The sequence below is a fragment of the Oncorhynchus gorbuscha genome, unplaced genomic scaffold (genome assembly GCF_021184085.1).
Source record: "Oncorhynchus gorbuscha isolate QuinsamMale2020 ecotype Even-year unplaced genomic scaffold, OgorEven_v1.0 Un_scaffold_3330, whole genome shotgun sequence".
In the NCBI taxonomy this organism is placed as follows: Eukaryota; Metazoa; Chordata; class Actinopteri; order Salmoniformes; family Salmonidae; genus Oncorhynchus; species Oncorhynchus gorbuscha.
In genome coordinates this window covers 9,170-26,193 of record NW_025747597.1, presented here as the reverse complement: position 1 = coordinate 26,193, position 17,024 = coordinate 9,170, and the positions used below count along the sequence as shown (strand labels likewise).

At 47.7% G+C, this 17,024-nt stretch overlaps 1 pseudogene; it reads right to left on the bottom strand.

Annotated features, from left to right (window-relative positions):
• LOC124027527 overlaps positions 1 to 10,524 on the bottom strand; it is a 34,074-nt pseudogene extending 23,550 nt beyond the window's left edge.
• Between the last annotated feature and the right edge of the window lie 6,500 nt (positions 10,525 to 17,024).

Sequence of the window (17,024 nt, the reverse complement as noted above, 5' to 3'; positions counted from 1 at the left end):
GACAGACGGGGGCGGAGACAGACAGACGGGGGGCGGAGACAGACAGACGGGGGGCGGAGACAGACAGACGGGGGGCGGAGACAGACAGACGGGGGGCGGAGACAGACAGACGGGGGCGGAGACAGACAGACGGTGGGCGGAGACAGACAGACGGTGGGCGGAGACAGACAGACGGTGGGCGGAGACAGACAGACGGTGGGCGGAGACAGACAGACGGTGGGCGGAGACAGACAGACGGTGGGCGGAGACAGACAGACGGTGGGCGGAGACAGACAGACGGTGGGCGGAGACAGACAGACGGTGGGCGGAGACAGACAGACGGTGGGCGGAGACAGACAGACGGTGGGCGGAGACAGACAGACGGTGGGCGGAGACAGACAGACGGTGGGCGGAGACAGACAGACGGTGGGCGGAGACAGACGGTGGGCGGAGACAGACAGACGGTGGGCGGAGACAGACAGACGGTGGGCGGAGACAGACAGAAGGTGGGCGGAGACAGACAGACGGGGCGGAGACAGACGGGGGCGGAGACAGACGGGGGGCGGAGACAGGCGGGCGGGAGGAGACAGACAGACGGGGCAGACGGGGGGCGGAGACAGAGAGACGGGGGGCGGAGACAGACAGATGGGCAGGAGGAGACAGACAGGCGGGCGGGAGGAGACAGACAGGCAGACAGGCGGAGACAGACAGGCAGACAGGTGGGCGGAGACAGACAATGCAGGTGTAGAAGCACGGTGGCTAGGAAAAACTCCTAGAAAGGCCAGAACCTAGGAAGAGACCTAGAGAGGAACCAGGCTATGTGGGGTGGCCAGTCCTCTTCTGGCTGTACCAGATGGAGATTATAAACCTAGAGAGGAACCAGGCTCTGAGGGGTGGCCAGTCCTCTTCTGGCTGTACCAGATGGAGATTAGAAACCTAGAGAGGAACCAGGCTCTGAGAGGAGGCCCCTTCTGGCTGTACCAGGTGGAGATTATAAACCTAGAGAGGAACCAGGCTCTGAGAGGAGGCCAGTCCTCTTCTAGCTGTACCAGGTGGAGATTATAAACCTAGAGAGGAACCAGGCTCTGAGAGGAGGCCCCTTCTGGCTGTACCAGGTAGAGATTAGAAACCTAGAGAGGAACCAGGCTCTGAGAGGAGGCCAGTCCTCTTCTAGCTACCGAAAAGTTCTTAAAACGTACCAGCAATATGAGCCAGGTGGTCGTGAAGGTTGAGGAGGAGTTTCAGAATGGTGTCCTTCTCCGTCTTGTCCTGAAATCCAGAAAACATCAAGTCAATATTTTAGTTTCGGTATAACAGACATCTGTCATTACAACATGTAGAGCTAAAACATCTATTTATTCATTTAGATGTACCACAGATAACTAAATGTTCTCCAGGTAAATGCTCATGTGTGGCAGTATAAAATATATTGTTTCATGTAGATGACTATATATAATCTATATATCTTTCAGTCCTTTATGTTACAATACAATCCCTGCCCCTCGTAGGAGGGAGGGCCTGTTATCTTTTGGTAGGCCGTCATTATAAATACTTAACTGACTTGTCTAGTTAAATAAAACTGTTAAATTAAATACAAATAAACAATATCACTGTATTTGCTAGTCGGGCCTCAAACAAACGTTTTGGTCAACCAGTCTCTGTGGCAGGTAGATTAATAAATATAATCTACCAGCCACTCAGATTTTCTGCCAAAATTACTACAAAAAAAAAACCCAGGTAAGCTTTAAAGTTCATTAAATATATATTACTAATCAGACGGGCTTAATTTCATGAAATATTTTGTGACTTTACTAAAATATGATGTAACCTGCCCCTTTTTAAAGGGTGGGAGGTTACCGCGGTAACCTCGTGTTATGTTTGTTGCCAGGGAGACAGAGAGTCTGACGAGCAGAAACTCTTGAAACTCAATCTAAGCTTGTGAACAAAACAAAAATGTAAAAACAGACAAGAAATACGAGAACAAAAGTCTGACTTTTAAGTAAGACTTTAATTTTCAAGTCAATTTGACCCGAGTGCTACTGCAGCTTTATTTAGCAATAAATTACATATTTTACTATTTCTAATTGTTTGCACCGTGAAGTCCTGACCCACCTGCCAACGTGGCTGGTGGAAGAGACGTCTTCTTCCCCGCCAACGCCAAAACCTAATCGATAATGTCTCTCTGCAGACCGCAGTTACTACACGACGCACCCCACTACGCCTCACTTATTAAAACGCTGTTGCCCACTGCCATTGAGGCTACTATAGCTCCCCCTCTGGCCCACACTCCAGCACAGCAGGTGGCGCTAATGCACCAACGTTGGATGCCAACCACCGAAAAAGAAAAAACACAGAAGGAGGCTGCTAACGAGCTAGGCTAGGGGGACACAGGGAACACAGGGTCCTTCGACCCCAGCCGGCCGCTAGGCTAGGGGGACACCGGGAACACAGGGTCCTTCGACCCCAGCCGGCCGCTAGGCTAGGGGGACACCGGGAACACCAGCCGGCCGCTAGGCTAGGGGGACACCGGGAACACAGGGTCCTTCGACCCCAGCCAGCCGCTAGGCTAGGGGGACACCGGGAACACAGGGTCCTTCGACCCCAGCCAGCCGAGCACCGCTTTCCCACAGTTCTGTTTACTTTTATGGGTTGGAAATCAAAATAAATAAAAAGAGGCACTCGCACATCTGAGCAATCATTTTTTTCGGGTGTCCCCCTAGCAGCCTCAATGTCAGTGGGCGCAGCATGTAGTGGGAGGGAGCGCGGTGTAGTGGGAGGGGGGGACCGTGTAGTGGGAGGGAGCACGGTGTAGTGGGAGGGAGCACGGTGTAGTGGGAGGGAGCACGGTGTAGTGGGAGGGAGCACGGTGTAGTGGGAGGGAGCACGGTGTAGTGGGAGGGAGCACGGTGTAGTGGGAGGGAGCACGGTGTAGTGGGAGGGAGGGACCGTGTAGTGGGAGGGAGGGACCGTGTAGTGGGAGGGAGGGACCGTGTAGTGGGAGGGAGGGACCGTGTAGTGGGAGGGGGGACCGTGTAGTGGGAGGGGGGACCGTGTAGTGGGAGGGGGGACCGTGTAGTGGGAGGGGGGACCGTGTAGTGGGAGGGGGACCGTGTAGTGGGAGGGGGACCGTGTAGTGGGAGGGGGGACCGTGTAGTGGGGGGGGGGGACCGTGTAGTGGGAGGGGGGACCGTGTAGTGGGAGGGGGGACCGTGTAGTGGGAGGGGGACCGTGTAGTGGGAGGGGGACCGTGTAGTGGGAGGGGGACCGTGTAGTGGGATGGGGGGACCGTGTAGTGGGATGGGGGGACCGTGTAGTGGGATGGGGGGACCGTGTAGTGGGGAGTGAGGGGGACCGTGTAGTGGGGAGTGAGGGGGACCGTGTAGTGGGGAGTGAGGGGGACCGTGTAGTGGGGAGTGGGGGGACCGTGTAGTGGGGAGTGGGGGGACCGTGTAGTGGGGAGTGGGGGGACCGTGTAGTGGGGAGTGGGGGGACCGTGTAGTGGGGAGTGGGGGGACCGTGTAGTGGGGAGTGGGGGGGACCGTGTAGTGGGATGGGGGGACCGTGTAGTGGGATGGGGGGACCGTGAAGTGGGAGGGGGGACCGTGAAGTGGGAGGGGGGACCGTGAAGTGGGAGACCGTGAAGTGGGAGGGGGGACCGTGAAGTGGGAGGGGGACCGTGAAGTGGGAGGGGGACCGTGAAGTGGGAGGGGGGGACCGTGAAGTGCACCGTTTTGTAAGGGCCCAGAATGCAGTGGGCGGTCTGCAGATGTTCATGTTCGGCCCTGATTGCTAGACTGCGACACAAACTCGGCCTTTAGACTAGGGCCAAAATTATAAGAAAATATACTTACATAAGAACTGTCAAACTCGCTGCCAAACGGGTGGTTCTTAACTGAGGAAAGAACAAAAATACAGACATTATCATCCAACCACGCCCCTTTCATCCAACCACGCCCCCTTCATCAAACCACGCCCCTTTCATCCAACATTTGAAACACAGGGGACAATAATGACAGACAGTAAATGAATACATCACAGAAATATGGTCTTTCATAACCTGGCGTCGTTAACCTGGCGTAGGCCGTCATTGTAAATAAGAATTTGTTCTTAACTGGCTTGCCTAGTTAAATTAAGGTTAAATAAAACATAAAGAGTGAGGGTTGAGGAGAGAGAGAAGAGCAGACATCACAGTGAGGGTCGAGAGAGAGAAGAGCAGACATCACAGTGAGGGTTGAGGAGAGAGCAGACATCACAGTGAGGGTTGAGGAGAGAGAGAAGAGCAGACATCACAGTGAGGGTTGAGGACAGAGAGAAGAGCAGACATCACAGTGAGGGTTGAGGACAGAGAGAAGAGCAGACATCACAGTGAGGGTTGAGGAGAGAGAGAAGAGCAGACATCACAGTGAGGGTTGAGGAGAGAGAGAAGAGCAGACATCACAGTGAGGGTTGAGGAGAGAGAGAAGAGCAGACATCACAGTGAGGGTTGAGGAGAGAGAGAGAAGAGCAGACATCACAGTGAGGGTTGAGGAGAGAGAGGAGAGCAGACATCACAGTGAGGGTTGAGGAGAGAGAGAGAGAGAGAGAGAGAGAGAGAGAGAGAGAGAGAAGAGCAGACATCACAGTGAGGGTTGAGGACAGAGAGAAGAGCAGACATCACAGTGAGGGTTGAGGACAGAGAGAAGAGCAGACATCACAGTGAGGGTTGAGGAGAGAGAGAAGAGCAGACATCACAGTGAGGGTTGAGGAGAGAGAGAAGAGCAGACATCACAGTGAGGGTTGAGGGGGGAGCAGACTGTTGTGTCACACGTGAGTCACTGTCTGAACACGAGGCTGGATGCAGACCAACATTAGCAGGGCTGTGGTGAACTAGTGAGTGTGAGCATTGTACACACACACACACACACACACACACACACACACACACACACACACACACACACACACACACACACACACACACACACACACACACACACACACACACACACACACACACACACACACACACACACACACACACACACACACACACACGTATCATTGATTAAAGTAGCGGGTGTTACATTAACACAGTCTACGATTAACACATTAACAACGCTACAGACGGTAGCCAATGGGGTCTGTCCATAACGGCCCTCTATTCCCTACGTAGTGCACTACTTGGAGAACAGGGCCCTACATGACTCATACCAAATTCATATGATTCATGCATGAGTTCGACCCATTTAATTCCAAATGGGGTCAACTGAGAGCTCTGGGCGTCTGCAGTTCAAACACCATTTCGCAATGTGCATTGTTTTATATATATTTGCTGGGCAGTGCCCTTCACTCTGTGGATGATTTGCATGATTTACAATACAGTCATCAGCCGACTACCAGCAGCAGCCGGACTCGGTCTGCTGAAGTGAAGAGCTTCTAGTTATCAGCCTAGCTAGTGTCTCATCCGACAGGGACAGAGGGAGCTGGAGGAACCTAGCTAGTGTCTCATCCGACAGGGACAGAGGGAGCTGGAGGAACCTAGCTAGTGTCTCATCCGACAGGAACAGGAGCTGGAGGAACCTAGCTAGTGTCTCATCCGACAGGAACAGGAGCTGGAGGAACCTAGCTAGTGTCTCATCCGACAGGAACAGGAGCTGGAGGAACCTAGCTAGTGTCTAATCCAACAGGAACAGAAGGAGCTGGAGGAACCTAGCTAGTGTCTAATCCAACAGGGACAGAGGGAGCTGGAGGAACCTAGCTAGTGTCTCATCCAACAGGGACAGGAGCTGGAGGAACCTAGCTAGTGTCTAATCCAACAGGGACAGGAGCTGGAGGAACCTAGCTAGTGTCTAATCCAACAGGGACAGGAGCTGGAGGAACCTAGCTAGTGTCTAATCCAACAGGGACAGAGGGAGCTGGAGGAACCTAGCTAGTGTCTCATCCAACAGGGACAGAGGGAGCTGGAGGAACCTAGCTAGTGTCTAATCCAACAGGGACAGGAGCAGGAGGAACCTAGCTAGTGTCTCATCCAACAGGGACAGGAGCTGGAGGAACCTAGCTAGTGTCTAATCCAACAGGGAGCTGGAGGAACCTAGCTAGTGTCTCATCCGACAGGGACAGAGGGAGCTGGAGGAACCTAGCTAGTGTCTAATCCAACAGGGAGCTGGAGGAACCTAGCTAGTGTCTACCGCCTGCTGCACCTACTAACAGAGCAGTAAGTGTTGTTGGGGTGTGTGTGTCCTAGACAGGGGAAATCACTGGTCTCTCTGTACTTCCTGCTCTGCTCCCCATCTGCATCTCAAATGTACATTTTACAAACATTTGAGTCATTTAACAGACGCTCTTATCCAGAGAGACTTACAGTAGGGAGTCATTTAGCTGATTCTCTTATCCAGAGAGACTTACAGTAGGGAGTCATTTAGCAGACGCTCTTATACAGAGAGACTTACAGTAGGGAGTCATTTAGCTGATTCTCTTATCCAGAGAGACTTACAGTAGGGAGTCATTTAGCAGACGCTCTTATACAGAGAGACTTACAGTAGGGAGTCATTTAACTGATTCTCTTATCCAGAGAGACTTACAGTAGGGAGTCATTTAACTGATTCTCTTATCCAGAGAGACTTACAAGAGCAATTAGGGTTAAGTGACTTGCTCAAGGGCACCGACAGATTTTTACACCTAGTTGGCTTGGGGATTCGAACCAGCCCCCCCCCCCGTCTCCCCTCCCCCTGCCTGCCCCAGTCTCCCCTCCCCCCGGCCTGCCCCAGTCTCCCCGCCCCCGGCCTGCCCCAGTCTCCGCCCCCGGCCTGCCCCAGTCTCCGCCCCCGGCCTGCCCCAGTCTCCCCCCCCCCCAGTCTCCCCGCCCCAGTCCCCCCCCGCCCCAGTCTCCCCGCCCCCTCCCCGCCCCAGTCTCCCGCCCCCACCGGCCAGTCCCAGTCTCCCCTCCCCCTCTATACAGAGAGCTGGTAGTGAAAGGTTTAATTATAATGAATGAAAACCTGTAGGCACAAATTTGTCTAAAATACACAATGGTTGGGGGTACATATATATATGTACTGAGAAACTAACTGCACTGTAAAATGCTGCTGAATGGGATCATTGAATATTTCATATGTTTTGTGGCTAGGACAGCACTCACTGGTGTAGTTGTGAGGTTGCATAAGAGTGTAGCTGCAGTGTCCAGACAGGCATAGGGCATCTTACCCGCTGGTTTGGCTAATGCCAGTCATTTGCTTAGGTCTATAGGTTGAATAGCTCACTGTAAATACTACAGTATGTGTATTAAAAAGGCTTTAATCGAGTCATTTCTATGAGCATACTCTGAAACACACACAGTGGGGTTGAATGGGCCGACAGTGGGCCGACCCGACAGTGGGCGGACAGTGGGCCGACCCGACAGTGGGCCGACCCGACAGTGGGCCGGGCCGACAGTGGGCCGGGCCGACAGTGGGCCGACCCGACAGTGGGCCGACCCGACAGTGGGCCGACCCGACAGTGGGCCGATAGTTCGCTACGGAAGCCAACAGATGGAGGTAGCGGTCTATGCTGACGTGCTAAAATGTCTGCTGTGCCCTCCATAAAGAAGAAGTGTCCCTCTATGTAGAATGATGATGTAGGACTTCCTGTCTCTGAAGGTGTGAATGGCTAAGGGGGGGGGCGATGACACAACAACTGCTAGGCCCGCAGTACTTCTTTACATACCAAATGAGTCCTGTGAAATCATTGTTTTTTTTAGGCCTAAACGTTTAGGTTCCCTGCAGCGATTTTCTGCTAAGAGTCAAATAACTGATTTTGATGTAAGACAACGAGTGACTCTGTGCAGAATAAAAATAAAATAAAAAACATAATGTACTGTGTAGTGTTATCTATGGGAATTCATTTCTGGAGTGTATATCTTCTTATTGTTTCCTCGCTGAATTTAAAAAATGTATCAATTTCAAAATATGTGTGTAGCAATTAAAAACTTCAGTTAGATTGTTTTCACATTACAATGTCCACAAGGCAAAAAAAAGTCTGGCCATCCGACGTATAAAGCAGTATCTAGGCAGTTAGTCACTAATAATCCTATGTATAAAGCAGTATCTAGACAGCCAGGCACTAATAATCCTATGTATAAAGCAGTATCTAGACAGCCAGTCACTAATAATCCTATGTATAAAGCAGTATCTAGACAGCCAGTCACTAATAATCCTATGTATAAAGCAGTATCTAGACAGTCAGGCACTAATAATCCTATGTATAAAGCAGTATCTAGACAGCCAGTCACTAATAATCCTATGTATAAAGCAGTATCTAGACAGTTAGTCACTAATAATCCTATGTATAAAGCAGTATCTAGACAGCCAGTCACTAATAATCCTATGTATAAAGCAGTATCTAGACAGCCAGTCACTAATAATCCTATGTATAAAGCAGTATCTAGACAGTTAGTCACTAATAATGCTATGTATAAAGCAGTATCTAGACAGTTAGTCACTAATAATCCTATGTATAAAGCAGTATCTAGACAGCCAGTCACTAATAATCCTATGTATAAAGCAGTATCTAGACAGCCAGTCACTAATAATCCTATGTATAAAGCAGTATCTAGACAGTTAGTCACTAATAATGCTATGTATAAAGCAGTATCTAGACAGTTAGTCACTAATAATCCTATGTATAAAGCAGTATCTAGACAGCCAGTCACTAATAATGCTATGTATAAAGCAGTATCTAGACAGTTAGTCACTAATAATCCTATGTATAAAGCAGTATCTAGACAGCCAGTCACTAATAATCCTATGTATACAGCAGTATCTAGACAGTCAGTCAAAATACCTGGGCTGGTTATCAATCAGTTTTAAATATTGATATTATACTGCAATTTGGAAGCAAACTGAAGCTTTAAATAAATGCTACAATTGAACAGTAAACCTAACCACAGAATGATGGATTGAGAGACAAAAACACTACTAGCTAGCTTATGTTTAGGAAGTTACAGTTTACTAGGCTGGATACTCACCGACAACATCGACCTCAGAGGCTCCAGACCCCCTCATCCGGAGATACATGAGGCCGAGCAGGAGGAAGAACAGGCAGGCGGCCATGAGCAGGAACATGGACAGGTAGTGGGCACTGAACCCCCAACCACCGGTGGACGACCCCACCTCCTCCCGCTTGAATTGCTGGAGCAGCTCATCCTCCGGTACCGTGTGCTTCTGCTTGAGACTCGACTGGCTGTAGGCATGGTTGGGACCGCTATGATTTGAATGGTTGGGTCGGTAAGTAGCGGATAGACTGTTGTAGTTGGAGAAACGCGGTCTCAGGCCGATGCTGAATCGGCTGCTGCTGGTGGCGCCATCCCCGCTGTCGATGTGGTTTTTGTTGTAGGCGGAGGACGGGGAATTGTTGCCGCTGCTTTCCCCGGGGTTGCCGCGGTCGCTCTTCCCCATCACAGCCGACACGTAGATGGTCCCCCTGGGGCAATGGCGTCGCAGCAAGCTCCCGCTCAGGGACGATTCGCCGGGGCCTCGTTTCTTTCCCTCTTCCTCCTCCTCTTCCTCCTCCCCCCGGCCTCCCATCATGTCTAGTCGACTCCTACTAGCGCCAGGCGTGTCGTTTGGCCTGATTGCCATGCCGCCAGTCGTTTCCTGTCCGTTCTCTGACCCCGGGGCACTTCTGTAGGGAGACGGCTTGGAGGAGTGACTCCGTCTGGAGTAGTGTTGCTGTAAGCGCCGGTCTCGTTGACGGTCCTGCCCAGATGTTATCCCCCCTTCTTCCTCTTCCTCCGAATCTGAGTAATCACCGACTTTCTTACTACTGGCGCTCAGTGAGTAAGACGCCCTGTTCCCGTTCAGAGACCGACTGTCTCTCTCCGTCTCCCCTTGAAAATCGTCGTCTTCTTCGGGCTCTTCGTCGTAACCCTTCACTTCCGCGGCCCGCGAGACCTCGAGGCTCGATTTTCCCCGGTCCTCCCAACCGAGAGAACCGGGTCCGCTTCTCCTCCCCTCCAGCAGCCCGGCGGGAGAGGAGTTGTTACTGCTGGTACTCACAGCGACTCCCGGGCTCTTCCGAGTGGCGGTAGCAGTTCCGTTGTAGGCCTGATCTGTTGTTGTTGATACGCGGGACCTCGGTCTCTCCTACCGCCGTGGTTCGCTCCTCGTTTTTCCTCGGGTCCTCGGCGTCCGATTCGTCCGAACTAAAACCCAATACGAACTTCCCAGCTCCACCGGTTCGCTTTTCGTTCAGGACCGGTCGACCACCGGGGCTCCGGGGCGTGACGTCACGGCTAGCTGGCCTGGCTCCGCATCCCGAAGCTCCGCCGCCGTGTAGCTGCCGTTACCACCGCTACTACTGCTACTGCTGTTGTTGTTGTTGTTGATGATAGTGCCGCTGTTTCGGTTTTTCCCCGCTCTGGTTCCTCCTTTCTGTTGTTGTTCCTCGCGTAGTTTCTTTAGTTTTTTCAAATAAACCGGTCTCGTATTCTCGGAGACCGGGCCTGGAGTGAATCCAAAGCTCTTTAACTCAGAGAAAAGCTCATCGTCCGTTAGCTGCGCCGTCGCCATCTTTACTCGGAGGAAGGGAAGAAAAAAAAACTCAAAGCTGGAACGGAAGTGACGAACTAATAGTTTAAAAAAAAACTCAAAGCTGGAACGGAAGTGACGAACTAATAGTAAAAAAACCGTATCCTGAGTCAGTCAGCTGTCTACAGGCAGGGGGCAGGCGTCTCAATGACCTGCTATAAGAACAGTCCCGTATAAATAGTAGGTTATATCTAGTGTCTTGACAGAGTTGTAAAAATGCGTCGTTTTATAAACATATTGTTTTTATGTGAATATTGATTTTGGGAGTTTTACCTCGTATTGGAGAGGCTAAACGTTGATCCAATCAACATTTACATTTAAGTCATTTAGCAGACGCTCTTATCCAGAGCGACTTACAAATTGGTGCATTCACCTTATGACATCCAGTGGAACAGTCACTTTACAATAGTCAAATACATGGTTGGTGATTTTCCGCATCGAGCTACTGTAGATTCGATGTTTGTTTAGTCACGTACTCGGGGTCGCAGATGTAGTTTCAGTGTACAGTGAAATACTTAAGCGCCCGAGCTCCAACGGCGCATAATTCCTGTAATAGTCTATAGGAATCTATAGCCTATTATTTATTGTGTATTGTGAGTACTGTAGACTGTTTTTGCATATATCACCTAACGATATGGTAAAAGGCCTAGTACATTTTATTTATTTATTTTTGTATTTCACATTTTATTTAACCAGGTAGGCTAGCTGAGAACAAGGTCTCATTTACAACTGCGACCTGGCCAAGATAAAGCAAAGCAGTTCGACACGAACAACAACACAGAGTTACACATGGAATAAACAAACATACAGTCAATAATACAGTAGAAAAACTCTATATATAATGTGTGCATACATGCTGTTTGAGACTGTCTTGTCACCTTGCATACTGTAGGCATGTACTGTCGCCTTTAGACCAGATGAGAGTGTGATTATGTGTGGAATGGGGTTGTAGGAAAGGCAGTCTACATTCATTGGAAGTTCCCAAATAATAATTTCATGATTAATACAGGTTATAGGTCTACTGGTTTGAAACATTCTATTGTAGGAGTTTTTTTATGGAAAAAATGTATATATCTTTTTTATGTAACCTTCATAGGGAAGTCATTAATTAATGAAAAATATAATAAAAAATAATGGGGAAAAAAACATGTTATACTCAGTGTAGCCTATGGCATTTGTTCTTCCGTAATCTAGTGATATTGATTTGATATATTTAATCATGAATAACACCAATTGTCATTGACTAAACTCTGTTGGAATGCAATACAATAACACGTGTCTGGCATTTCTGCATTTCTCGCCCGTTTCCACTCGAACAGCTCAGTATTACCATCCTTTAGAATATGGGCACCAGGTGACATACCACAATCTGAAGTGTTTATCTTGGAGAGTTTATGGGCTTTATAAGACAAAGACCACACAGGGAGATGATTTGTCTTGAAGCCCCCACCGTCCCTCCACCCGTCCCTTTTCCTCTTCCTATTTTGGAGGCTTGAATTGAGTCAGTGCAACAAACACATTTTTGTTTTATGAGAATAGGTCCGCTAGCTACATCATGCAATTCTCATCACCATGTGAATATTTTGTAGGCTATAATTTATAATGATTGTTATGTAGTTTTTTTTTTGGTGGGATTCGTCAGAAAAACGGGTGTGTGGGTAAAAATAAAGTGAAAAAATTAAATCAGGGAAAGATTAGACCTTTACTCAGACCAATAAATAAATATTTATAGTGCCAGTTGTTTGTCAACATGTTACGCCATTCCCATCTCATTAATCAATAGGCAGGCATAGCCTAACCACCAACTCTTTACTTCCCATGTCCCACTGCGCCACCGTGTGGCCACATTACCTCCCTACAGCACCCGCTGTGTACAAGTAGTTTGCGACGTAGCGCAGGCGTCTCACTGTCAATGAAAGAGGCTCACTCACGGCATACCAGACTTGAGTACAGTGGGAAACCCAGCATACACAGACACCAATTTAACTACGAAGAGAGCCGAACGGAGATACATTTACAATTTAAAGGGTTCGATTTGAGAGGCTTGCAACTCAGGATGGCTACCGAGACAGCCTCTGTTCTTCTGTCCCCCATCAAAACGTGCTTTCTTCTACTTTTGGGTGGTTTGATGTCCAAAAGCTGCGCAGGAGCAGCAGGAAGTTTGTACATGTGGATTGATGCCAACCAAGCCAGAATCCTAATTGGTAAGTAGCGTTTATTTTTCAATGAATCCAATGTTACAGTGTCACTTGAATTAGCTTATTAAATAGAAAATATGTATTATAACTTTAACTTTAAAGGTTAAAGGGTTGAGTTACATACACTGTGACCCCTATTATATTGGACTGAGTTCAACTTTGTAGACACCCATGCGCTTCCGCGTGTGTTTTTAAATGCGCTTGTTGAAATGTCCGTGTGTGTTATTGTGCAGGTTTCGAGGAGAACATCTTGATCGTGTCAGAGGGAAAGATGGCTCCATTCACAACGGACTTCAGAAAGGCCCAGCAGAGGATGCCTGCGATACCTGTCAATATCCAGAAGGTCAACTTCACCTGGCAAGCTACTGAACAGGTAGGAGACGGTGATAGGGTCACGTTAGTCTATAGGCCTACTTTCATTTGAAAAGAGGAAAATGTGTGTATCTGATTCCATCTATTGTAATACTTTTAGTGGTCATCGATAGGCTTTGTCAAAGGCCATTGATCTGAGAACATGCGCGTAATTGTAGCCAGTGCGCAAAGCGGTGACTAGTGCGCAATGCGGTGACTAGTGCGCAATGCGGTGACTAGTGCGCAAAGCGGTGACTAGTGCGCAATGCGGTGACTAGTGCGCAATTCTATTATTATTATTATATTATTATTATTATTACAAAGCGGTGACTAGTGCGCAATGCGGTGACTAGTGCGCAAAGCGGTGACTAGTGCGCAATGCGGTGACTAGGGCGCAAAGCGGTGACTAGTGCGCAATGCGGTGACTAGTGCGCAAAGCGGTGACTAGTGCGCAATGCGGTGACTAGTGCGCAATTCTATATGGCGATAAGGCTGCAATTCATTTTGTTTTTAGAAAATAATGATAAAGGTTGTTTTTCTTATTATTTTGAATCGATAGGTTAATAGCCAATGTTTAGTATGCATTGATTAACCACATTATGCATTTAAAAAAGAACTTCAAATGAAGAATGTCTTTGAAATGATTGTCTCGATAAAGATCAATAAACTAGACAAGAGCCACTGACTATCCCCCACACTTAAAACCTTCATTCAAAAACGAGTCCACATTTCTTCTGAACTATTGTTTCTCACGCTTTCCCTACATCAAAGGCCCAATTCTGATCAAACAACCTCGCAATTTTGAGGTTTAAAGAGAAGCCTATGCGCGCGGTAGCAGTAGATGATTGATTTTAAAAGAGATTTAGTTTGAGCTCTCTGACCAGTTTCCTTTTTAAAATATTGTAATTCCCATCTCTTGCGGTATTTTACACGTCGGTGTCGTGGACCTGCCGCCACGGATCAAAGCGCCGGGGCGCCGCCAGGCCGCATCTAGGACATGTGCAAAACATCTGGTCCATCTGCGCTGTTGAAAACATTGGTCAAATTCTCAGACGCGTGCCAGACCCATCCCGCGTTCTTTATTGGAACTGAGAAGGAGAAGAAGGTTCCATTTGGAATCGCTTTTTTGCAATGAGGTGTCCTTGTTCATAAGCTTTGTTATGAGAACAGCTTTGGGAATAACAGTCAGTGCAGTGGCAACATTATATTATTTATCAACACACAAAAAAAGCCTTTCAAACAAGTCTTCTCTCTCCTATAAGTGATCTGGTAACCTACTGTTGAGGCCACTGGACAATATTGACATTTATGTATAACACACATAAAACGGTATCGATATGGTGTTCCTGGGGGAGCCCGGGAACGCACCAATTTGTAAGTCGCTCTGGATAAGAGCGTCTGCTAAATGACTTAAATGTAAAACGGTTATAAACTATTGATGGTAATCATGTAATGAGGATGTAAATGTACCCTCTTTTATGTTCAAAGACATTGAGCTTCATGAAGACTTCACAAGGAGCCTAGGCTATATTTATTTATTAATTCATTCATTCATTTATTTATATACAGTACCAGTCAAAAGGTTTGGACACACCTACTCATTCAAGGGTTTTTCTTTATTTTATTTTTTTTACTATTTTCTACATTGTAGAATAATAGTGAAGACATCAAAACTATGAAATAAGTAACCCAAAAGGTTTTAAATCAAAATATATGTTATATTTTAGATTCTACAAAGTAGCCACTCTTTGCCTTGATGTCAGCTTTGCACTCTTTGCATTCTCTCAACCAGCTTCACCTGGAATGCTTTTCCAACAGTTTTGAAGGAGTTCCCACATATACTGAGTACTTCACTATGCTGTCCAACTCATTCCAAACCATCTCAATTGAGTTGAGGTCGGGTGATTGTGGAGGCCAGGTCATCTGATGCAGCACTCCATCACTCTCCTTCTTGGTCAAAAAGCCCTTACATAGCCTGGAGGTGTGTTTTGGGTCATTGTCCTGTTGAAAAACAAATGATAGTCCCAGCGCAAACCAGATGGGATGGAGTATCACTGCAGAATGCTGTGATGGCCTTGCTGGTTAAGTGTGCCTTGAATTCTAAATAGATCAGACAGTGTCACCAGCAAAGCACCCCCACACCATCACACCTCCTCCTCCATGCTTCACGGTGGGAACCACTCATGCAGAGATCATCTGTTCATCGACTCTGCGTCTCACAAAGATACGGCGGTTGGAACCAACAATTTGAAATTTGGACTCATCAGACCAAAGGACAGTCTAATGTCCATTGCTTGTGTTTCTTGGCCCAACCAACTCTCTTCTTCTTATTGGTGTCCTTTAGTAGTGTTTTTGTTTTGCAGAAATTTGACCATGAAAGGCCTGATTCACACAGTCTCCTCTGAACAGTTGATGTTGAGATGTGTCTGTTACTTGAACTCTGTGAAGCATTTATTTTGGCTGCAATTTCTGAGGCTGGTAACTCTAATGAACTTATCCTCTGCAGCAGAGGTAACTCTGGGTCTTCCTTTCCTGTGGTCCTCATGAGAGCCAGATTCATTGTAGTGCTTGCTGGTTTTTGCGACTACACAAATTTTAGAAATTTTCCTAATTGACTGACCTTCATGTCTTAAAGTAATGATGGACTTTCGTTTCTCTTTGCTTATTTGAGCTATTCTTGCCATAATATGGACTTGGTCTTTTACCAAATAGGGCTATCTTCTACCTTGTCACAGCACAACTGATTGGCTCAAACGCATTAAGAAGGAAAGAAATTCCACAAATCAACTTTTAAGAAGGCACACCTGTTAATTAAAATAATTCCAGGTGACTACCTCATGAAGCTGGTTGAGAGAGTGCCAAGAGTGTGCAAAGCTGTCATCAAGGCAAAGGGTGGCTACTTTGAAGAATATAAAATATATGTTGATTTGTTTAACACTATTTTTGGTTACGACATGATTCCATAAGTGTTATTTCATAGTTTAGATGTCTTCACTATTATCCTATAATGTAGAAAATAGTTTTTTTAAGAAAGAAAAACCCTTGAATGAGTAGGTGTGTCCAAACTTTTGACTGGTACTGTACATATATTTTGGGGGTTACAAGAGCAACCCCCCCCCCCACACAGATAGGCCGGGCCCCCCAGATAGCATATGATCCAGTGGAGGCTGCAGATGGGAGGACGGCTCATAATAATGTCTGGAATGGAGCCTAAATGAATCAGGAATGTGCAGGGACGGCTATACCATAAAGGACCCTGTTTATGTCCTCTTCACATGTAGTGCAACAAGCCACTCATAGTCTGGAAAGTTCTCTACTTTTTGGTAGATTTAAACAAACAATATTGAAATCACCATTGTCACAACCATAAACTGTCAAATCCATCTGCCTTATAGAACATACATTTTGGATATAAAATATGTTACATTTAATTATGTTTGTGTTATACCACTTGAGTAAATAAAACTCACTTTTTGTTAACTCCGTAAAACATGAACTCTTTCAGAATGTTGTCTAACGTCCAGGTGGGAACTGTTTTGGTCCACCAGACACTCACTGGCGTACCAGACACTCACTGGCGTACCAGACACTCACTGGCGTACCAGACACTCACTGGCGTACCAGACACTCACTGGCGTACCAGACACTCACTGGCGTACCAGACACTCACTGGCGTACCAGACACTCACTGGCGTACCAGACACTCACTGGCGTACCAGACACTCACTGGCGTACCAGACACTCACTGGCGTACCAGACACTCACTGGCGTACCAGACACTCACTGGCGTACCAGACACCCACTGGCGTACCAGACACTCACTGGCGTACCAGACACTCACTGGCGTACCAGACACTCACTGGCGTACCAGACACCCACTGGCGTACCAGACACTCACTGGCGTACCAGACACTCACTGGCGTACCAGACACTCACTGGCGTACCAGACACTCAC